The following is a 17,246-nucleotide window of genomic DNA, read 5'->3' as shown; positions in this document are numbered from 1 at the left end:
TTCCTCCTAGTAGGCTCATTGTTCCTGCCTTATGATAACCGTTATTACCACAGTAGATGCACATTTTAATTTATTTCAATTGTAGCATGGTCGTGGGAGGGGGGAGTTGGCTTAGAAACTCTCTACCTCCAAGTAGGCTCAACTTCTACCCGTCAGGCTCTTTTAGCCATTGCAACACTAATCACTCCCACCAACGGTCTATTATTACCTTAGACTCTATGTGATGGAATAGGTTTAGATACTTACACAAATAGTGCTACACAGTGAGCACAGATTGTTGCACCAGGGACATATCTTAACCCCCATTATTTTTTATATTATTCTACTATTAAAGAGTTTTTAATTATGACATAACACTCATTACCCAATCAGTGGATTTTCTAAGTTTGTCGCTTCACTGATCTACTGTACATCACCACTAATTCACAACTCCCCTTTGAGTGATATTGAGTGCTTCTACTAGGGGTCTTTACTGGATCATTGGCCCATCTGGACCTAGTGGTATCCAGTTAGTTTTCTCTCTCTAGTACTATATATTATTTCCCCTATTACACCGTTCACTCTACCCATTAGTTTTTCCACTTATTAGAAGTGCTGGTATCCCATCTGTTTAATATTCCTTCTAGAAATGCCCCTTTAACTGCACCCTATAACTCCTCCAATAAACATTCTCTATTATTCCTTCTCTCGGCCAGGAAACGAAATACTAAATGTAAAAAAAAGCCATAAAAGGTATTTCACAAGACAGAGGCTGATTTTATTGATAGACAAATATGACAGCAAACAGGACATACGAGATAAAATTGTTTGTTCAAGTGTTAAACTTGTATTCCCCACCTTCAGTCAGTTTTATTACACCTTTCGTGTTGCTGCAGCCTTTTAACTCCTTTCGCTGCCAGAGGAAGACCATTCAGGGTGTACATTTGGGAAAGTTCCCGTTCAATGCTGCAGAGAAGTGGTGTGGTGGCCTGGCATTCAGAGTCACATTGAAGCTCTGGTCCAAGATTGTAAGCCCTATCTTATCAGTGGCACAGGTAAAAAGCTAGAAGATGCCTCTTATTTTACACATTATAACCTGGCCATCGGGGCCCTGAAACAGGATAGCTCTAGCCAGATAGCACAACATGTGTTTGTGTTCTCTTTTCTAAGTTGCTGCTCCTGAACTGATTACTTTTCATGTGGTCATTACAGACTGAGGTAGCTGTCTTTTCAAATGGGAATTACCACGTGAACTTATTAGACAAAGTGAGACAACAATTCTTTTGAGGCTTCCCAGTTACCACCTACAGAACAAGCAGATGTGGATGAAGAATGTTTTAATCAGTCACTACAAAATGTACTTGGAGCACATTTGGTGGATGATCTACACTTTGGCAAACTTTGATTACAGTGCTGTGACACTATCTGTGCACCATAGCACCATACGAGACTCTGCATCAAGACTGACGTTTGGTCATAACCTGCATTTGCCATTTAATTTTTTGCAATCAGATGAGCAAAAGTTCAAAATGACATCAGAATTTGAGCCCATTTAGTAACCCACCAAGACCAAACAAGAAGACATGTGGATAAGAAGCAAATTACTTGTGTGAACACCCTAAAATTAGGTTAATGGTTTTAAATATTCAGTATAAGGATTGGGGCAAAGTGTATGTCTGTTGTAAGTTGTGTTACCTTTTAATGGACCAACATTAGAGTTATCTATACTTATAAATGCCCGTTGTTAGCTTCATGTCTAATCTACCTGTGTACTGACTGTCCAAAGGTTTGAAGACCTTACAAGTTCATGCTTCAGATTCATTGACATTACATGTTTCCCACTGATCATCTGAAAAGCATACTTAAGTTGTTTGGAAAGCTATAAACGGCCTCTATGGAGAACTCTTACCTTTGTGTAAGAAAAAAGAATCACAACTTGTAATGAACATAAATAGGAAAATATCAAATAATGTAGGGTTTCAGTGGTGGTAGAATTATGTATACCACTTGGCAATACTTGGAAGAGTCCGATAAGGAGGGGCCTCTTTCAGTACTTTGATGCTTTGCAGTACTGGATGGTCCAATCAGTTTGTCCCACTGGACGATATCTGGACCTCCAGTTGAAATATTGCTGGTATCTCTTATCATCCTTGTCAAGTTCAAGAAGATAATCAGCCAGTTCCTGAGCAGTGGAGAAGTCATCAACATGGATAAATGAGTCTGGGGGTATAAAACGCTCATAGTTTTCACGGGGAGGCCCCAATACGACTGGCACCGTCCCTGAGATGAGTGAATTGTACCAAAGCTTCTCAGTGATATAGTCTTGATGAATAGTGTTTTCAAAGGCCAGGTAAAATTTATATGTCGAGAGAATTTCTATGTGTTTTGCCCTGGTTAGAGGCAACCTATTAGCCCCATACATATCAATGTGGATGTGTTTCTTCAGCTCTTCATAATATTGGACCCTGCGGGAACGTGGATTCCAGTTACTGATCACCCAGGCCACAAGCTTGGTCTTCACAGGGATTGTAAATTTGTTAGCTACACCATGCTTCTCCAGCCAGCCGTAAGGAGTAAAGATATCAGAATCAAGCCGGTAAGACATGCTGAGGTTTATTAGCTTGTCCATGAAGGCCAGGTTTGGACTGTGGGTTGGGGACTCTAGGTTGAACCAAATCCAGTATTGTTTAGCAGGTCTTGGGATCTGGGGTAATTGTTCTCTACAGTTGCATGCATCTCTATGATGGATAATAATAGCATTTGCTGATGAATATAAGCTACGGTTGTCTGTGAAGAAGCAACCAGGAGTATCAAAGGGCTTTGGATATTGGTTGAGGGGAAAGTGATCATTGAATGGCCATGTCCAAAGGAGAATAAGCAGCTGAGGCTCTTCTTCTTTTGGCTCTTGCAGAGGCAAAAGGGACTCAGCAGACTGATCAGGCTCCTGGAGAAGGTTCTCCCTGCCTCCAAATGAAGCAAACAATACAAATGAGAGCATTGCCTGCAGTATGAAGAAGAAGATAATCTTTTTCAAGATGGATGACTGTCCCAAGAACTCCATGGGGAAGAAAAACCTCAATCTGGTCTATAGTATAATGTGGTTAGACAATAACAGGTTCTGTAAAGTGAAAACAAGGCACCTTAGTTTCAAGTGTATGTTTCTTTACCACTCAACTTGAGGTCTTTTCAGTTTTCCAGATGCAGCCACTATTGGATTAAAAAACAAGAAAACAATTAATTTGGAAGAAATTATAATTTTTTTTGTAATTACATGGATAAAAGAAATCGTCACAAAATGTGTAAGAGCCTAAAACAAACTCTAATGATGCAAACCGAGTGTAAAAGTATGTTAAAATGGAAATCCTATTTTGGATACTACTAATAACTTAAACATTTGAGATATAAGTCTTTAGACTTCAATATATGCAAGAGTCAGTTTTGTATTTGTTTGCAGAGGTGCTTGGTGTTGCTTTTGGTTGCTTTCATCGTTTTATATCCAATATTCTTAATTTAGTACATTCTATTCACTACATTGTTTTGTTTTATTTTATTTTATTTTGTATATTTCATAATGTTAGGAATTTATTTCCCATTTAGTAGTTACTCCATTCATTTGACTTCCAAATATATATATATATATATCCCCTGATGAAATCCGCTGAGACGGATGAAACGCATAGGGTCACGTGGCATAGGAACTACGGTGGTCGAGCAGTCCAGATACCAGAGTGAGGACGTCAGTGAAGGATTCCCCTGTTCCCTGAGTGGTGGGAGTTCGGTCGCGGCCGTACTGACCAGAGGCCTTCCAGTTTGACGGAGAGAGATCCATACGGTGACTACAGCAGCAGCAACATCCATTTGCAGTGATTACAACCGTATTCAAACGGAGGACGGCTGTGGAAGTCTGACGTCGATCTGGTGCATGGGCTGGTCCCATAACATGCCTTTATTTTACTGACAAAGTGTGAGTTTTCAATTGTCTGTTCATGGAAAATTAAAACTTTTATATCTGATTTTACACAAGGAGAGGGGCGCTTTTTCTTTATCTTTTCTAATATATATATATATATATATATATATATATATGAAAACAAAAAAAGAAAGCGCCCGATCCTAATGCAATATGTATAATATTGTCATTTAATGTAACAAAAAGGTGTCCAACAATTTAAAACTCACAAACAACATGAATAAAAGAGCGAGTTATGAGTAATACTCATGCCCCAAGCACAGGAACTCTGCTGCTCTGCTCACACGCCTCTCCACTGTACCAAAAACAATTCAAATTGTTGCTATTAGAGGCTCAATCTCAGAGTGTAATAAATAAAGCAGAAATTTATTTTTTGTATAAACGGTATCCGAGAACACCTGTGTTCTATCATATACCTAAAATACATAAAGATATAAAAATACCTCCAGGAAGACCTATTGTTTCGGGGGTGGAGTCGGTGACGTCCAGCGTGTCCCAATATGTAGATTATTATCTACAGCCCATTGTGGCAAAATTAAGATCATATATTAGGGACACGCGGCACATCATCGACTCCATCTCTAAAATCCCATGGAAATCCACATATATGTGGGCTACATGCGACGTGGCCTCTCTATATACGTGCATAGATCATGAAAAGGGTATACAGGCAGTCAAACAATTTCTACAGGTAGAGACACAATTAGATACCATTCAAAGAGTATTTATTGTTAAAGCCATACGTTTCATTTTGGAACACAATTATTTTTTATTTGAAGATAGGTACCATCTACAGGTCTGTGGAACGGCCATGGGAACCAGGTTTGCCCCCAGTTATGCTAACCTATACATGGGACTGTGGGAGAGTATCCATGTGTGGTAATGCTAGACTGGGGGCCGGACTGGTGTTCTATGGCCGTTTCATAGATGACCTGTTGTTTATTTGGGACGGTGAAGAAAGTGAACTGATGGATATATTTCTGTCCTTTAATACCAATAACATGGGGCTCCAATTCACATCCGAAATTACATTAGTGTAGGGACCCTTGAAACGTGGTCTGCCGTGAAGTTTGGCTCAAGGGTTTACAACAATTTGGCCAAAATGTTAAACTAAAAGACCATTTTATTTATTAGTTATTTATACATGTATATTTAGGCACTGTACCGTATATAAGTTTTTCTGGATGTGCACTGAGCTTTGTCTGTGTTTTATGTTATGTCTCTGGTTTTAAAATATATATATATATATATATATATATATATATATATATATATATATATATATATATATATATATATATATATATATACAGAAAAAAAGACTACGCCTGTTGGGATCTATATAACCCTATAAATATATATAAATGAGAAATTATTATTATTTATATATATATATATATATATATATATATATATATATATATATATATATATATATATATATATATTTAAATTCAGTAACTAGGGGACTCATTTGAGTATTTAAGGATTTTCGAGCTTGCCTAGAGTTATCCACTCTTCCCCAAGGAAGTGAGGCTAAGTCTTCACGATGCGGGCTTATTAAGCTTCATAGCTAGAAGCCAATGTATGACATTATCTGGTGGCCAAAGCAACCTGACAATGGAAGTCTGGGTGAGCCGTGGCACATGGCTGGACCAAAGGGGAACCCGCGAACAGGAAGTCATGGGGAGAAGATCGGTGAAGGACTGAATTTAATTTATTTTCTTAATGGTTCTTGTTTCAGCTGGGTACTTGTTGAAGGTAATGTAGAAACATCGACGTAAACATCGACTCATCAGCAATCTGTGCATAGTTGATATCTGAAGCTGTTGCGCATAGTTCATTTCTATAGCCAAGTTGATGCATAAGTGACTGTTTTACTTATTACAGTAATACTGCACCAGGTCCTTGCTTGGAAGCATTCATTTGAATGGTTAAATGATATTCAAGTGTAGCCAAGACTCCCTACCCTGGCTCCGGTGTGGGGAACTGCTCTGTTGTCTGGCCGGAGCTCCGCACAATCGGGAGGTGGGGGCGGCCATGGGTACTAGGCACTAAACCTCCCGGAGAGCAGGGAATGGACCCAGCTCCGGGACGGCAGAAACTTTTGGAGGGAGCGGGTGATCGCGGAGACCATGGGAGTCTTGAAGCAGAGAGGTATGGGCCGTTGCGGTGGCCAGTCCATTTTCCCTGGAAGAGCTATCACTGATGACTGCGTGGGGAGGGATGTGGTCCCAGGCGGAGCGGAACAAGCTCCAGAAGCTGTCGATGTCCCGACCCGCTTACCCCCTCCATGAGCCCAGCGCTAAAGCAACTCCGCTCTGGACTCAGCAGCCTCTTGCGGGGGGTAGTCCACCGGCGGCGGAGAACTCCAGAATGAGCCCGGCGCTCGAGCAACTTCGCCTTGGACTCAGCAGCCTCTTGCGGGGGGTAGTCCACCAGAGGCGGAGGAGCTCCAGCAGAAGCAGCGGTGTTACCACTGCCACAAAGCAGGCCACATCAAAGCCCAATGCCCGGACTGTGCATGGCCGGGCGAAGAAGCCCCTCAGGTCCAGCGCTCACGAGTTGCGGACAAGGTGACCCATTTAGTGGCATCTTCCGATGGCTCCCGCCCAGCCAGGGCGACAACCCTTCGCGGGACGTCCCCTGGAGAACCTGGCCGGGCTGCATCGGCAAAGCAATAGGGGAGCCCCTGCTACTGCCACTGACAAGTGACTTGTGAACGGCGATTTGGGTATATGCACAGAAGAAAGTAGGGTACAGATAGAACCCAAATACAGCACTCAGGTTCACACTCTGGTGATGAATGAATGGTTTAAAACATAACTTTATTAACTGCACCAAGTATATAAAATATTGGGTATTAAAAACAACGACCTGAAGGTATTCTGACCTTCAATACTGAAACCGTATAGGTTCAGGGTCTAGGATATTGGTGTGTTCTGTGAGATTCAGATAACACACTAAACAACAGTCCTTATAAGGATCTGAGGTAAGAAACAAATCTTACAGGGTTGCTCTTGGGTAAGTACTAATAGCTGCAAATCACTAATGGCAAAACTGATGGAACCAACTAGTAAATATATATATTTTAACTTCAATATACCAGTCATTCTAAAGATCCATTACGTAAATATATATATATATATATATATATATATATATATATATATATATATATATATATATATATATATATATATTTACGTAATGGATCTTTAGAATGACTGGTATATTGAAGTTAAAAGAAGCCAGAATAGTTCCAGCGTGCAGTAAGTCTCAGCTAAATCCTTCTGTGGTAAGTATGGCATATATAGTGCTGTGTCAGGTTGACCTGAGGTAACCTAATTCGGTTTGCAGTAATGGGGTGCGTATACCCTCTAATAACCTTTGTAGCAGCAGTTACAGGTTGTTTGCTCAGTTGGCAACGTCTTTCTCACTAATAGCTGAGACTGTCTGAACCAAATAATAAATATACATATATGTGAAGATAGTAGGACTGGTACACAAAGTATATAGGAGCCAATAATGATTGCTGCGTACAGATGACTCTCAGCTTATTCTTTCTGTGATTGTATAGTATATAGTGTGTTATACTGTGTCAGGTTAGCCTGTAGTGACCCAATTAAGTTTGCAGTGACAGAGTAAGTAAACTCAGATGTAGAGGGTTAAACACAAAATTGTGATAGTCCTACTCAGGGGAATCCTGACACACGGGTAGGTCACAGACAAGCAGGCTGAGTACAATGATGTATATGGTAAAGTAAAGTAACCCCTGGACTGCTGTCAGGGAAATCCCTGGAGAACAGCAATATCCAGCGCAACTACAAAGGTTGCAGTACAGCAGGGGAACCAAACTAGACCAAGTACTATAGCCATATATGGAGCAACAAATGCCTGTATCAGATTAGTCAGAGAGGCTCAAAATGTCCATCGGGGCACTCTGAGAGCCTGTATAAATCACACGGGCTGGGAGCCGCATCAACTCGCGGTGTGAAACTTTGAATGTGGTAGTAATCAAAGGGGGCTACCGTGAGTGGATGTAGATCCCGCTATAACTATAGCTGCCTCCCGATACCTGAGTATTCTTCTGAGTGGGAAAATAAACAATGTATCCCTGTGTGTGCCGCTATACTACCTTCTCTTCATGTCACCACCTAGCACAAACCGTCCTTCCTGGTGTGCGTCAAACGTCTGACGTCACCATACTCCGACGTACGTTTCACGTGCTTGGCATGCTTCTTCAGGGGGAGGAGTCAAACCCCACAGTGTCAGATGCTACGTTTTAAAGTCTGTTGGCTGGGAGGAGCCGTGATTCCAACCAATAGTAAGTGGATATCGAGTCAAACCTCTCAATAGGTATAGATGAACACGGCAAAATGGAAGTATATATATACAAGGAGTTTATTCACGTCGTAATTACTCGTAAGATTGACAAACATATGGTATTGTGATAGTAAAGGTTACATATATTCTTTTTGCAGTATGTTATCTATTGTCTAAGCATCAGAATAATTTACTTTATGTATTTCAGGCTGATTATCAGTGCATACCCGATGGAGGAGGATATATATCGTACAGATATATATGGTGTGTTGCATATGTCATGCACACCCTCTAATTCATACTATGACATAGTAAGGATATATTGATGCATGAATCACAATCAGCAGCTAATGCAAAAGGTGGGGTTAATGTACTTCCCCCAATGCTACGTCCACAGATGGAAGAGGACACTTAAATCAAACATATGGTCATAGAATTGGTAGTGACTACACAGGACAAGCTACGTCCACAGATGGAAGAGGACACTTTATTAAACATATGAACACTGGTAAGTTCTCACGTGGCAGGAAAGCTACGTCCACAGATGGATGAGGACTCTTAAATCAAACATATGAACAGACTTATGAGTCTATAATCCTAAAGTAGGAATGTGAGCAGGACTCTTAAATGCTACCGGGGCAGAGGTGAATAGTCACATAGGGACAAAGGTAAGTTAACACTTAGCAAATAAGCTACGTCCACAGTTGGAAGAGGACACTTGAATCGAATAAATACATATGGGTAAGTATGTCAAATGGCAGGTGATCTATGTCCACAGATATAAAGGGACACTTCAATAGGGTAAATGGATACGGATAGGTGGTCGTATATCAGGTAGTGATGTCTACAAATGGTAGAAATTACTTGGATTGTATAATCAATAAACAATGATTAATCATAAGGTGAAAGTATAATCTACTATAAAAAGTGTAAATACATAAAAATGTGAATAATAATCACTCTATACAGTACTGTAAATTATTAATAATAATAAACCATCCCACACAGTGTGTAAATAGTGTAATAATTCCTAATGTGAACTGGAGGCGGATGTGTATATATGTGATGTGTGATGGAGAATAATAAAACCAAAAAGGGGTATATATAAGTGTGACTAGTTTGAATAGGTGTAATGCGGTGTAGAAATGTACTACACTGGCGGTCCGCCCAAAATGGTCAAAACGGGACCTTCTAATAAACATTAACTATATACCTGGATCCCAATATAACCCCTAAGTGACAGTGATAATATACTACCTAATGAATACTAAAAGTGACGTAATTGGTGTAGAAATGTACTGTGCTGCTTAAGACCGCCCAAAGGGTCAATACGGTCTCTCTAATAGGTAATGGATACGGACTCACTATTCTAAATGGATTATAAAAATGGGGAGAAAAGAAAGCCTTCATTAAGTCCTTGTGGAAAATGAGTGTTGAGCATGTAAATCCATCGACATTCAAATTGGCGGAGTCTGCGATCCCAATCTCCTTTACGTGGCCCCCAAGGGACATGTTCAATACCTGTAAATTTGAGTACTGAAGAGTCACCCTGATGGAAATTGAGGACATGTCGTGCCACGGTGTCATTTTCATTGCGTATGGAGCCCAAATGTTCCAAAACCCTGATCTTAAATTGTCTATGTGTTTCTCCTACATATTGTTTACCACATCTGCATGTAGTGAGATATATGACTCCTGTAGTCAAACAATTTATGAAACTCTTGATGTTATACGTATTCATATTTTCAGAGTCTGTGAAGGTTTTAGTCACATGCATAGATGTGCATGCTTTGCATCGTCCACACGTGTAGAATCCACAGGGTTTAGAGCCAAGCCATGTCTTAGTTGGTGTCGACAGGAAATGGCTATGCACTAAACGGTCCCTAAGATTTTTAGGTCTTCGGCACACCATATTAGGTGACTGTTTCAGAACTTGGGATAGATCTTGTTCCTGCATCAAAATATGCCAATGTTTTTGCAGGATCTGTCTAACAGATCCCCATTGGTCATTGTAAGTACTGATGAATCTTATAGTGTTGTCGGAGGCTGTCTGTACTCTTTGACCTTTTGTCAGAAGTGTGGATCTGTTTGTATTCAGAGCCCTCCGATATGCTTTATTGATAGTGGTTTTATTATAGCCTCGATCATTAAATCTATCACCCATATCTCCAGATTGTTGTTTATATTCCTGTATATTGGAACAATTCCTCCTTAATCGAAGGAATTGTCCTGTAGGAATACTCTTAATCATGTACGGTGGATGATGGCTATCCGCTTTCAATAAGCTGTTGGTTGATGTGGCTTTTCTGAATATGGTGGATTCCAATTTACCATTAGCCCCCTTCGAAATGGTCAGGTCTAGAAAGTTAATTCTTTCCCTGTGTGCCTCATACTTCAGTTTTAAGTTATGATTATTTTGATTTAGTTTATTAATGAATTCCTGTAGTAACTCAGGAGTACCACTCCACAGTAGCAAAATATCATCTATGTATCTAGACCACATGTCTATGTGGCCCGTATACATGTCGTGGTTGTCCATGAACACCACGTCCTCCTCCCACCATCCCAAATAAAGGTTTGCATAGGTGGGGGCGCACGTGGTGCCCATGGCCGTCCCCTGTATTTGATGATAAATTTTCTGGTCGAAGAGAAAATAATTTTTCGTAAGGACCAGTTCAAGAAGTTTAAGAATAAACTGATTATGTACCTGGCAATTCTCACCCCGTGCCTTAAGGAAAAATTCCATGGCTTTAATCCCAGCTTGATGTGGTATGCTGTTGTATAGACTTACAACGTCAATTCCCACTAGTAGTGTATCCATATCCACTGTGACATCTTCGATTCTCAGGAGAACATCCTTCGTATCTTTGAGATATGATGGAAGTGTACTCACAAAAGGTCTTAAGAATCGATCCAGGTAGACACTCGCATTAGATGTAATGTTGTTAATGCCGGATACGATTGGTCTACCTGGCGGGGGGATCTTTTCCTTATGGATTTTGGGGAGGTGATAGAAGGTGGCTAGTGTTGGATTTTTAATCAGGATGAAGTTATATTCATCTTTGGAAATGACCTTCGTATCCATACCATTTTGCAAGATGTTAAGGAGTTCATTCTGAAACATACTGGTAGGGTCAAGTCCTGCACCGTTTTCCCTGTGCCAAACCTGGGAGCTGTTGCGGCAGTTGCCCGTTGCTTCCCGGCCAAGATGACGCCGGCGGCGGCCACTCAAGTCCCCCTGCAATCGGGACCAACGAAGGCGGCAGTATCTGCGGGGACCAGCGAGGTAAGCCAGACCCAGTCGCAGATTGACCCTGACTTATTTTTTCCTATGACGGTACCCTGTTATTCCCCTGTAGGAGTGACCGGTGGGTGGCAGGAGATAGGGGTACCAGGGGAGGGGAAGGAAGGGCAGCTTGTAGGGCAGCTAGGCTTTCCCATTACCCTGGTCGAGCATCAAGGGGACTCTTAGTTGCAGCTTTGCTATGGGCTGGAGGTATCAGGGGTTGTGGCACTGTTAGACCACCCCAGGGTTACCTACCAGCCAGGAGCTAAGGCGGGTGCATCCGCACCAGCAACCCTGAGTTCACCTCCGGTAATGGGGGCACCACTTCAGGGAGAGGGGCTAGCCCCGTTAGCACCCTGCTCTAGAGTAGGATTGCATGGGAGAGGGCTGGGTGGGCCAGTGGGAACCGGGGAGGGAAGGCAGCAAGTGAGCCAGCCAGATTTCCCCATCACCCTGGCAGAGCCTCAGGGGGCCTCTCGGTTTAGAGCCCCACTGTTGTCACCTGTCTATGGGCTGGAGATATCAGGGGCAGTGGCACAGTTAGCCCACCCCCAGATTACCTGCCAGCCAGGAGCCAAAGCGGGTGCCTCTGCACCGGTGCCCCATGGCTCCTCTCCGGTAATGGGGAGGCAGTGTCAGGGAGATGGACTCACTCAGGTGTCCTTAGGATCCAGGTTAGGAATAGCTAGGGAGAAGCGGAGTGAGGGAAGGCTGCAGGTAGGTAGCAAGCACAAGGTCTCAGTAGGAGAAGAAGGGCTAGTGGTAGCCGGGGAGGAAAAGCAGCAGGTATGGCTGCTAGAATTCCTCATTACCCTGGCGGAGCCTCAGGGGGTCTCAGATCAGCCAACCCCTGTTGCAGCCTGGCTATGGGCTGGGGGTATCATGGGCAGTGGCAGACTTGTGCCACCCCAGGGATACCTGCCAGCCAAGAGCTAAGGCGGTTGCATCTGAAGAGATGCCCCTGGGCTCATCCCTGGTATGGGGGAGACAAGGTCAGGGAGGTAGGTGCACTCAGTAGTCCATGTGTCTGGGTTAGGATTGCCTAGGGGGGAGCAGAGTGAAGGTGGGCTGCAGGGAGGTAGGCAGCTGGAGTCATCAGCAGTGGCTGAGGTGCTGGGCCTGGGGGAGGCTAGGCAGGGAGACACTGTGGAGCAGGGGAAGATAGGAGGTCAGTGGGGTGTCAGGCATCTGGTAGAAGCTAGGGATGGGCTAGGAAGGCAGGAGGTCCCTTGTTCTGACTTGCCAGGAGTGACCCCCTGATAGATTCCCCAGGGTTCCCAGAGGTAGGGCTGTGGGTAGGTAGGCAGCCAGGAGCAGTAGCCAGGGCTAGGGGGGTACAGCAGAGGGTTCTGTCCCCAGGGCAGCCAAGGGTAGGTACAGGAAGGAAGGGCAGCACAGTGGGGGGGAGAGGAGTGATGCTGGCCCTAACAGCAGTGGTGGTAGCAGGTGCTTGTTTCCTGGCCTTCAGTTTTGAGAGGGCAGGAGCAAAGCATCTGGGTACAAGGAACCCCAGTACAGGGTACTGGGGGATTGCCTTGTCCCAGGAGGCACAGGAGAGGGTAGGAGTCAGCACCCCAGGTGGTTTCTGGAATCCAGAAGTGATGCAACTCGGGGTGGGAACTGCCCTAGAGCCAGGGGGAGAGGCATAGGTATAGTGGAGCAGCTACAGGTGGGCACAGGGCCAGGGCAGGTAGGGTCCCTACAGGATAGTGACATAGCTCTTTCCCAGACTTGGTTGACAGGGAAGCGACGGTCTGTGCTTGATAGCTGGTCACTCGCAGGTACAGAGACATGCCAGTCTCTGGGCAGTATGCAGCCTGGTCTGCAGAGGTGCCCCTTCCCGGTGGTCTTGGGTCACCAGGCACTGGGTGAATGGCAGAGGGTGGCAGAGGAGAATGCCCAGCGGCCACGTTGGAGTCCTGCTCATTAGATCTTGACTTCACAATCCAATGTGGCCAGGACAATGTACTGGACAATGCCGGAGGACAATTTTGCCAGGCAAACCCCTTAGGACTTGCTTCAAGGATGCCAGTGGTGTCCCAGTGCCAGGGTGGGCAGCTGGGTCACATGGCACCCATTGAGCAGGGGAGGTGTCATGGGAGAGTGGGTTTGGCCCGGTATTAAAGGGGTTACACCCCATTTGTCCACCCCCTGCTCACCCTTGGGAAGCAAGGGGTTAACTGGACTGCGGTCCAGTAATGTGTTTTTACCCTGCTTCAGAATCCAAATGTATATTCCCCTGTAAAAGTGTATTGTTCTCATTCCAGTGTTTGCACCAACACATCCACTGGGATTGATGCGGGAGGGAAGGGGTTAATGTTAATTCAGTGTTTATAGCCATTTGTTCCCTTTTCCCGCCTTTTCAGGCTCCATTTTGCAGCCTCCCATAGGTCGCCATTGCAGCTCCATGCATTCCAATGACGGATCTGGCGGTTTTGGGCCTGTTTCCAGCGAAGACCAGCAGGTGGCGTCCAAGAGGAGGAGCGGCGGTTTCCCAATGTAAGTCAATGGGGCCATTGATTTCAATGGGGATTCCTCGATGCCGACCTCCAGGAACGGGTTGGCAGCCATCCAAACCGCAGACAGCAAAAGCGGATACAATGTCTTTAAAAAGAGCTTTTATCACTGAGTTCAAGTTCAACTACAATTGGTGTGGGAACCTTAGGTTCTAGGGCACCCAGGAATAAAATTCTTTTTGCCCCTAGCCCCTAGGAACCCCCACACACGACCACCATCGGGTCCGAGAATGAGGGACCCCCGTAAAGGGTCGAGCTCAGCAGGAGGGTCGCGCCATTGACTCTAATGGCGGTGCTCGCCCATGCATTTCCTATGGCGGCGCCGGCCATTGATTCCATTGGGAGAAAGCCGCGTGGCATTAAAACGGCTAAGTTCAAAACTGTGAAATGTGTAAGTCCATATCTCCGGTTCTACGAGGACCAGAGGGCTGGGATTTGGGTCGCATGTAGTCACTGCTCCGGCATGACTGCATGGCCATTTCCAGCCCTCTCCGAACAACCAGACAGAATATGGGCAACTGTAAAGAATCGTGATTTTCCCCATAGACTTCCATGGCGGCATTACTCCATTGAAAGACTATGGCGGAGGAGCCCTTTAGACTTCAATGGCGGAGGAGCCCCATTGAAAGCCTATAGCGGCGAAGCCCATTGACTTCAACGGCGGAGTTGCTCCATTGAAAGCCTATAGCGACGGAGCCCGTTGATTTCAATGGGAACAGAGTGAAAAGCAGAGATTCATTTTTAAAGCGGAGAATCCTGTATTAATGTAATAAGAGTTTTAAACTGCATTTGTGTATCTCCGGTTCTGGGGGTCGCAGAGAGCTGAAACTTGGCCACCATGGAGAGTCACCTCAGGCATGAGGGGCTGGCAAGTGTCAGCCCACTGGGCACAGCAGAACGGATTATTTTAATATGTGAAGATATTAAAGAGTGAATTGTATTTTGGGTCTGGTATAAAAATTCAGAGCCCCTATGGTATGTTAATGCTCAGGGGAGAGACGACTTGTCTACCATAAACCCTATGATCAAAGGCTGACCACTCCGATTGTGTACAATAGGGCGGAGAAACACAGGGCCTGAGTGGTCTGTAAGTGTCATAATTCACACTTGCAGATAGGGGAGTTCCTAACTACAAAGGATTCTGCTTGACAGCCAGGCGCCCCAGCGTTGGGGTATGGAAGCTGAAACTCCATATAAACGAGGATAAGCCCTATGCCCATAGTTTTCGTGTCTATTCGTGATGGCTTCATCTGAATCTGTATTACCAACTACTTGATGTCTGATCGCTGGGTGAATGGCTAATCCTGTGTCCTGATTACTTCACCATCCCATCCCCCTAAGTAAGTGTCTGTATTTTGCCTATTATTTGTACTATCTGTTGTCTTCACCTTCTTTAAGGAATAAACTCTAATTTATTATATCTAAGCCGTGTTCAATTCAACCCAGTTATTTGGTGTATTATTATACCCTGTCATAAGTTACCGTGACACACACCCGCTCCCAGAATCCCACCCACACACGCTTGCATTGAGACAGTGCCCGACATCATCTTGCGCGACCTGTCCAAGCAAGTCAGGGAGAAATATAGGCTTGCAAGTGGGGGTACCTGTATAACCCTGTTCTTTTATCGTAACCATGTATTTTTTATAACTCTGTGCCCAGGACATACTTGAAAACGAGAGGTATCTCTCAATGTATTACTTCCTGGTAAAACATTTTTATAAATAAAAATAAATAAAATAGCCCAAAAACATGCCATGTACATCTTCAAACACCACGTGAGTTATGAGTTGTACTGCGGGTAGGCCCAGAATGTCAATTACAAAGGGAGTCGCGTCAAAAAGGCTCTTCCTGAAAATGTAAGAAAAACTAATGTGGAGGAATTGCGGCGCTAATTTTCCATTACCGGTCATTTAATGTGAATCGTGAGAGACTCCATAAATGGCATTTTGCGGCATAAAAGGCATCGTCCCTGGAAGAACAGACTGGTGTGGATTGTCAAAGCGTAGAAATAAAATCAATGAGTCAAGGGTTCAAAAAGTAACAACATGAGTTTATCTGCACCAAGGCACAATTGGGAGACAAGAATTCAAAAAGAACTCAAGCCTCTGAAAACATATTGCTCGGTATCACATTTTTATACATTTCAAAATGAGTAATACACCCCTTAAGGGGGCTGGCTTAGAGTTAAAAAATATATGATGACTGATACAAAAAGACATATTGATACCTAAATATGCTGCATACGCTATATTCTTATCCTATATACCATATATGTGGGCCGCACTTAACCTTGTGACATAAGGGAGTTACTGTGTCCAGCCCTGTGTGTACTGTAGCTGTCAGATAACAGAACCTAAGGTCAGCAGAAATATCTGAGACAGGAAAAACCTCTTACGAATGCATTTTCAATTCTTGCATGCCTTGTAGGAATTACACAACGGTGAGTTACATCTAGGAGCGATACTCTGCAGAATCAAACATTCACAGATCATACACGAATGAAACAAATAAGCATACATACAAGCAAACACTCAAAATGGTGGTTAGGCCAAAATGGAGGTGATGATAGCCACACACATTATCTCAATCTTCACAGGATCGAATTCGCTGTGTGATTGTTCGTCTGTTCAAAAGTTATAAATAAATGTTTTTACTGTACTCCAATAAAAAAAATGTTGATTCTTTCAAATTGTCTTTATAAATAAATGTTTTTACAGTACTTACTCCATACACCTGCAAATGTTTTGACTGAGTCCAATAAAAAAAAGTTGATTCTTTAAAATTGTCTTTATAAATAAATGTTTTTACTGTACTTACTCCATACACCTGCAAATGTTTTGACTTACAGTAGTCCAATAAAATAATTGTTGATTCTTTTAAATTGTTTCATTGTGTCTCCTTTTATAACAAAATACAGTTTTTTCTAGAACATACAGAACATGTTTTATTTACTTACCTGCGTGCTGTCCCTTGATGTCGTGTTGCAACCGGTATCGTATGGTCTATATATATATATATATATATATATATATATATATATATATATATATATATATGATACGAACCAATCCAAAGACCAGTAAAGAGACAGCACACCGCACGGGGTTAATCCAAAAATCTATATTCACAACATGAAATACACGTAAGCCAACGTTTCGGTCCCACA

At 43.3% G+C, this 17,246-nt stretch overlaps 1 pseudogene; it reads right to left on the bottom strand.

The window, feature by feature from the left end:
• Positions 1 to 735: 735 nt before the first annotated feature.
• On the bottom strand, positions 736 to 3,182 carry LOC142463910 (3-galactosyl-N-acetylglucosaminide 4-alpha-L-fucosyltransferase FUT3-like; annotated as a pseudogene).
• Positions 3,183 to 17,246: the final 14,064 nt, after the last annotated feature.

Source organism: Ascaphus truei, chromosome 12 (genome assembly GCF_040206685.1).
Source record: "Ascaphus truei isolate aAscTru1 chromosome 12, aAscTru1.hap1, whole genome shotgun sequence".
NCBI classification, from domain to species: domain Eukaryota; kingdom Metazoa; phylum Chordata; class Amphibia; order Anura; family Ascaphidae; genus Ascaphus; species Ascaphus truei.
This window is presented reverse-complemented; position numbering and strand designations above follow the sequence as displayed.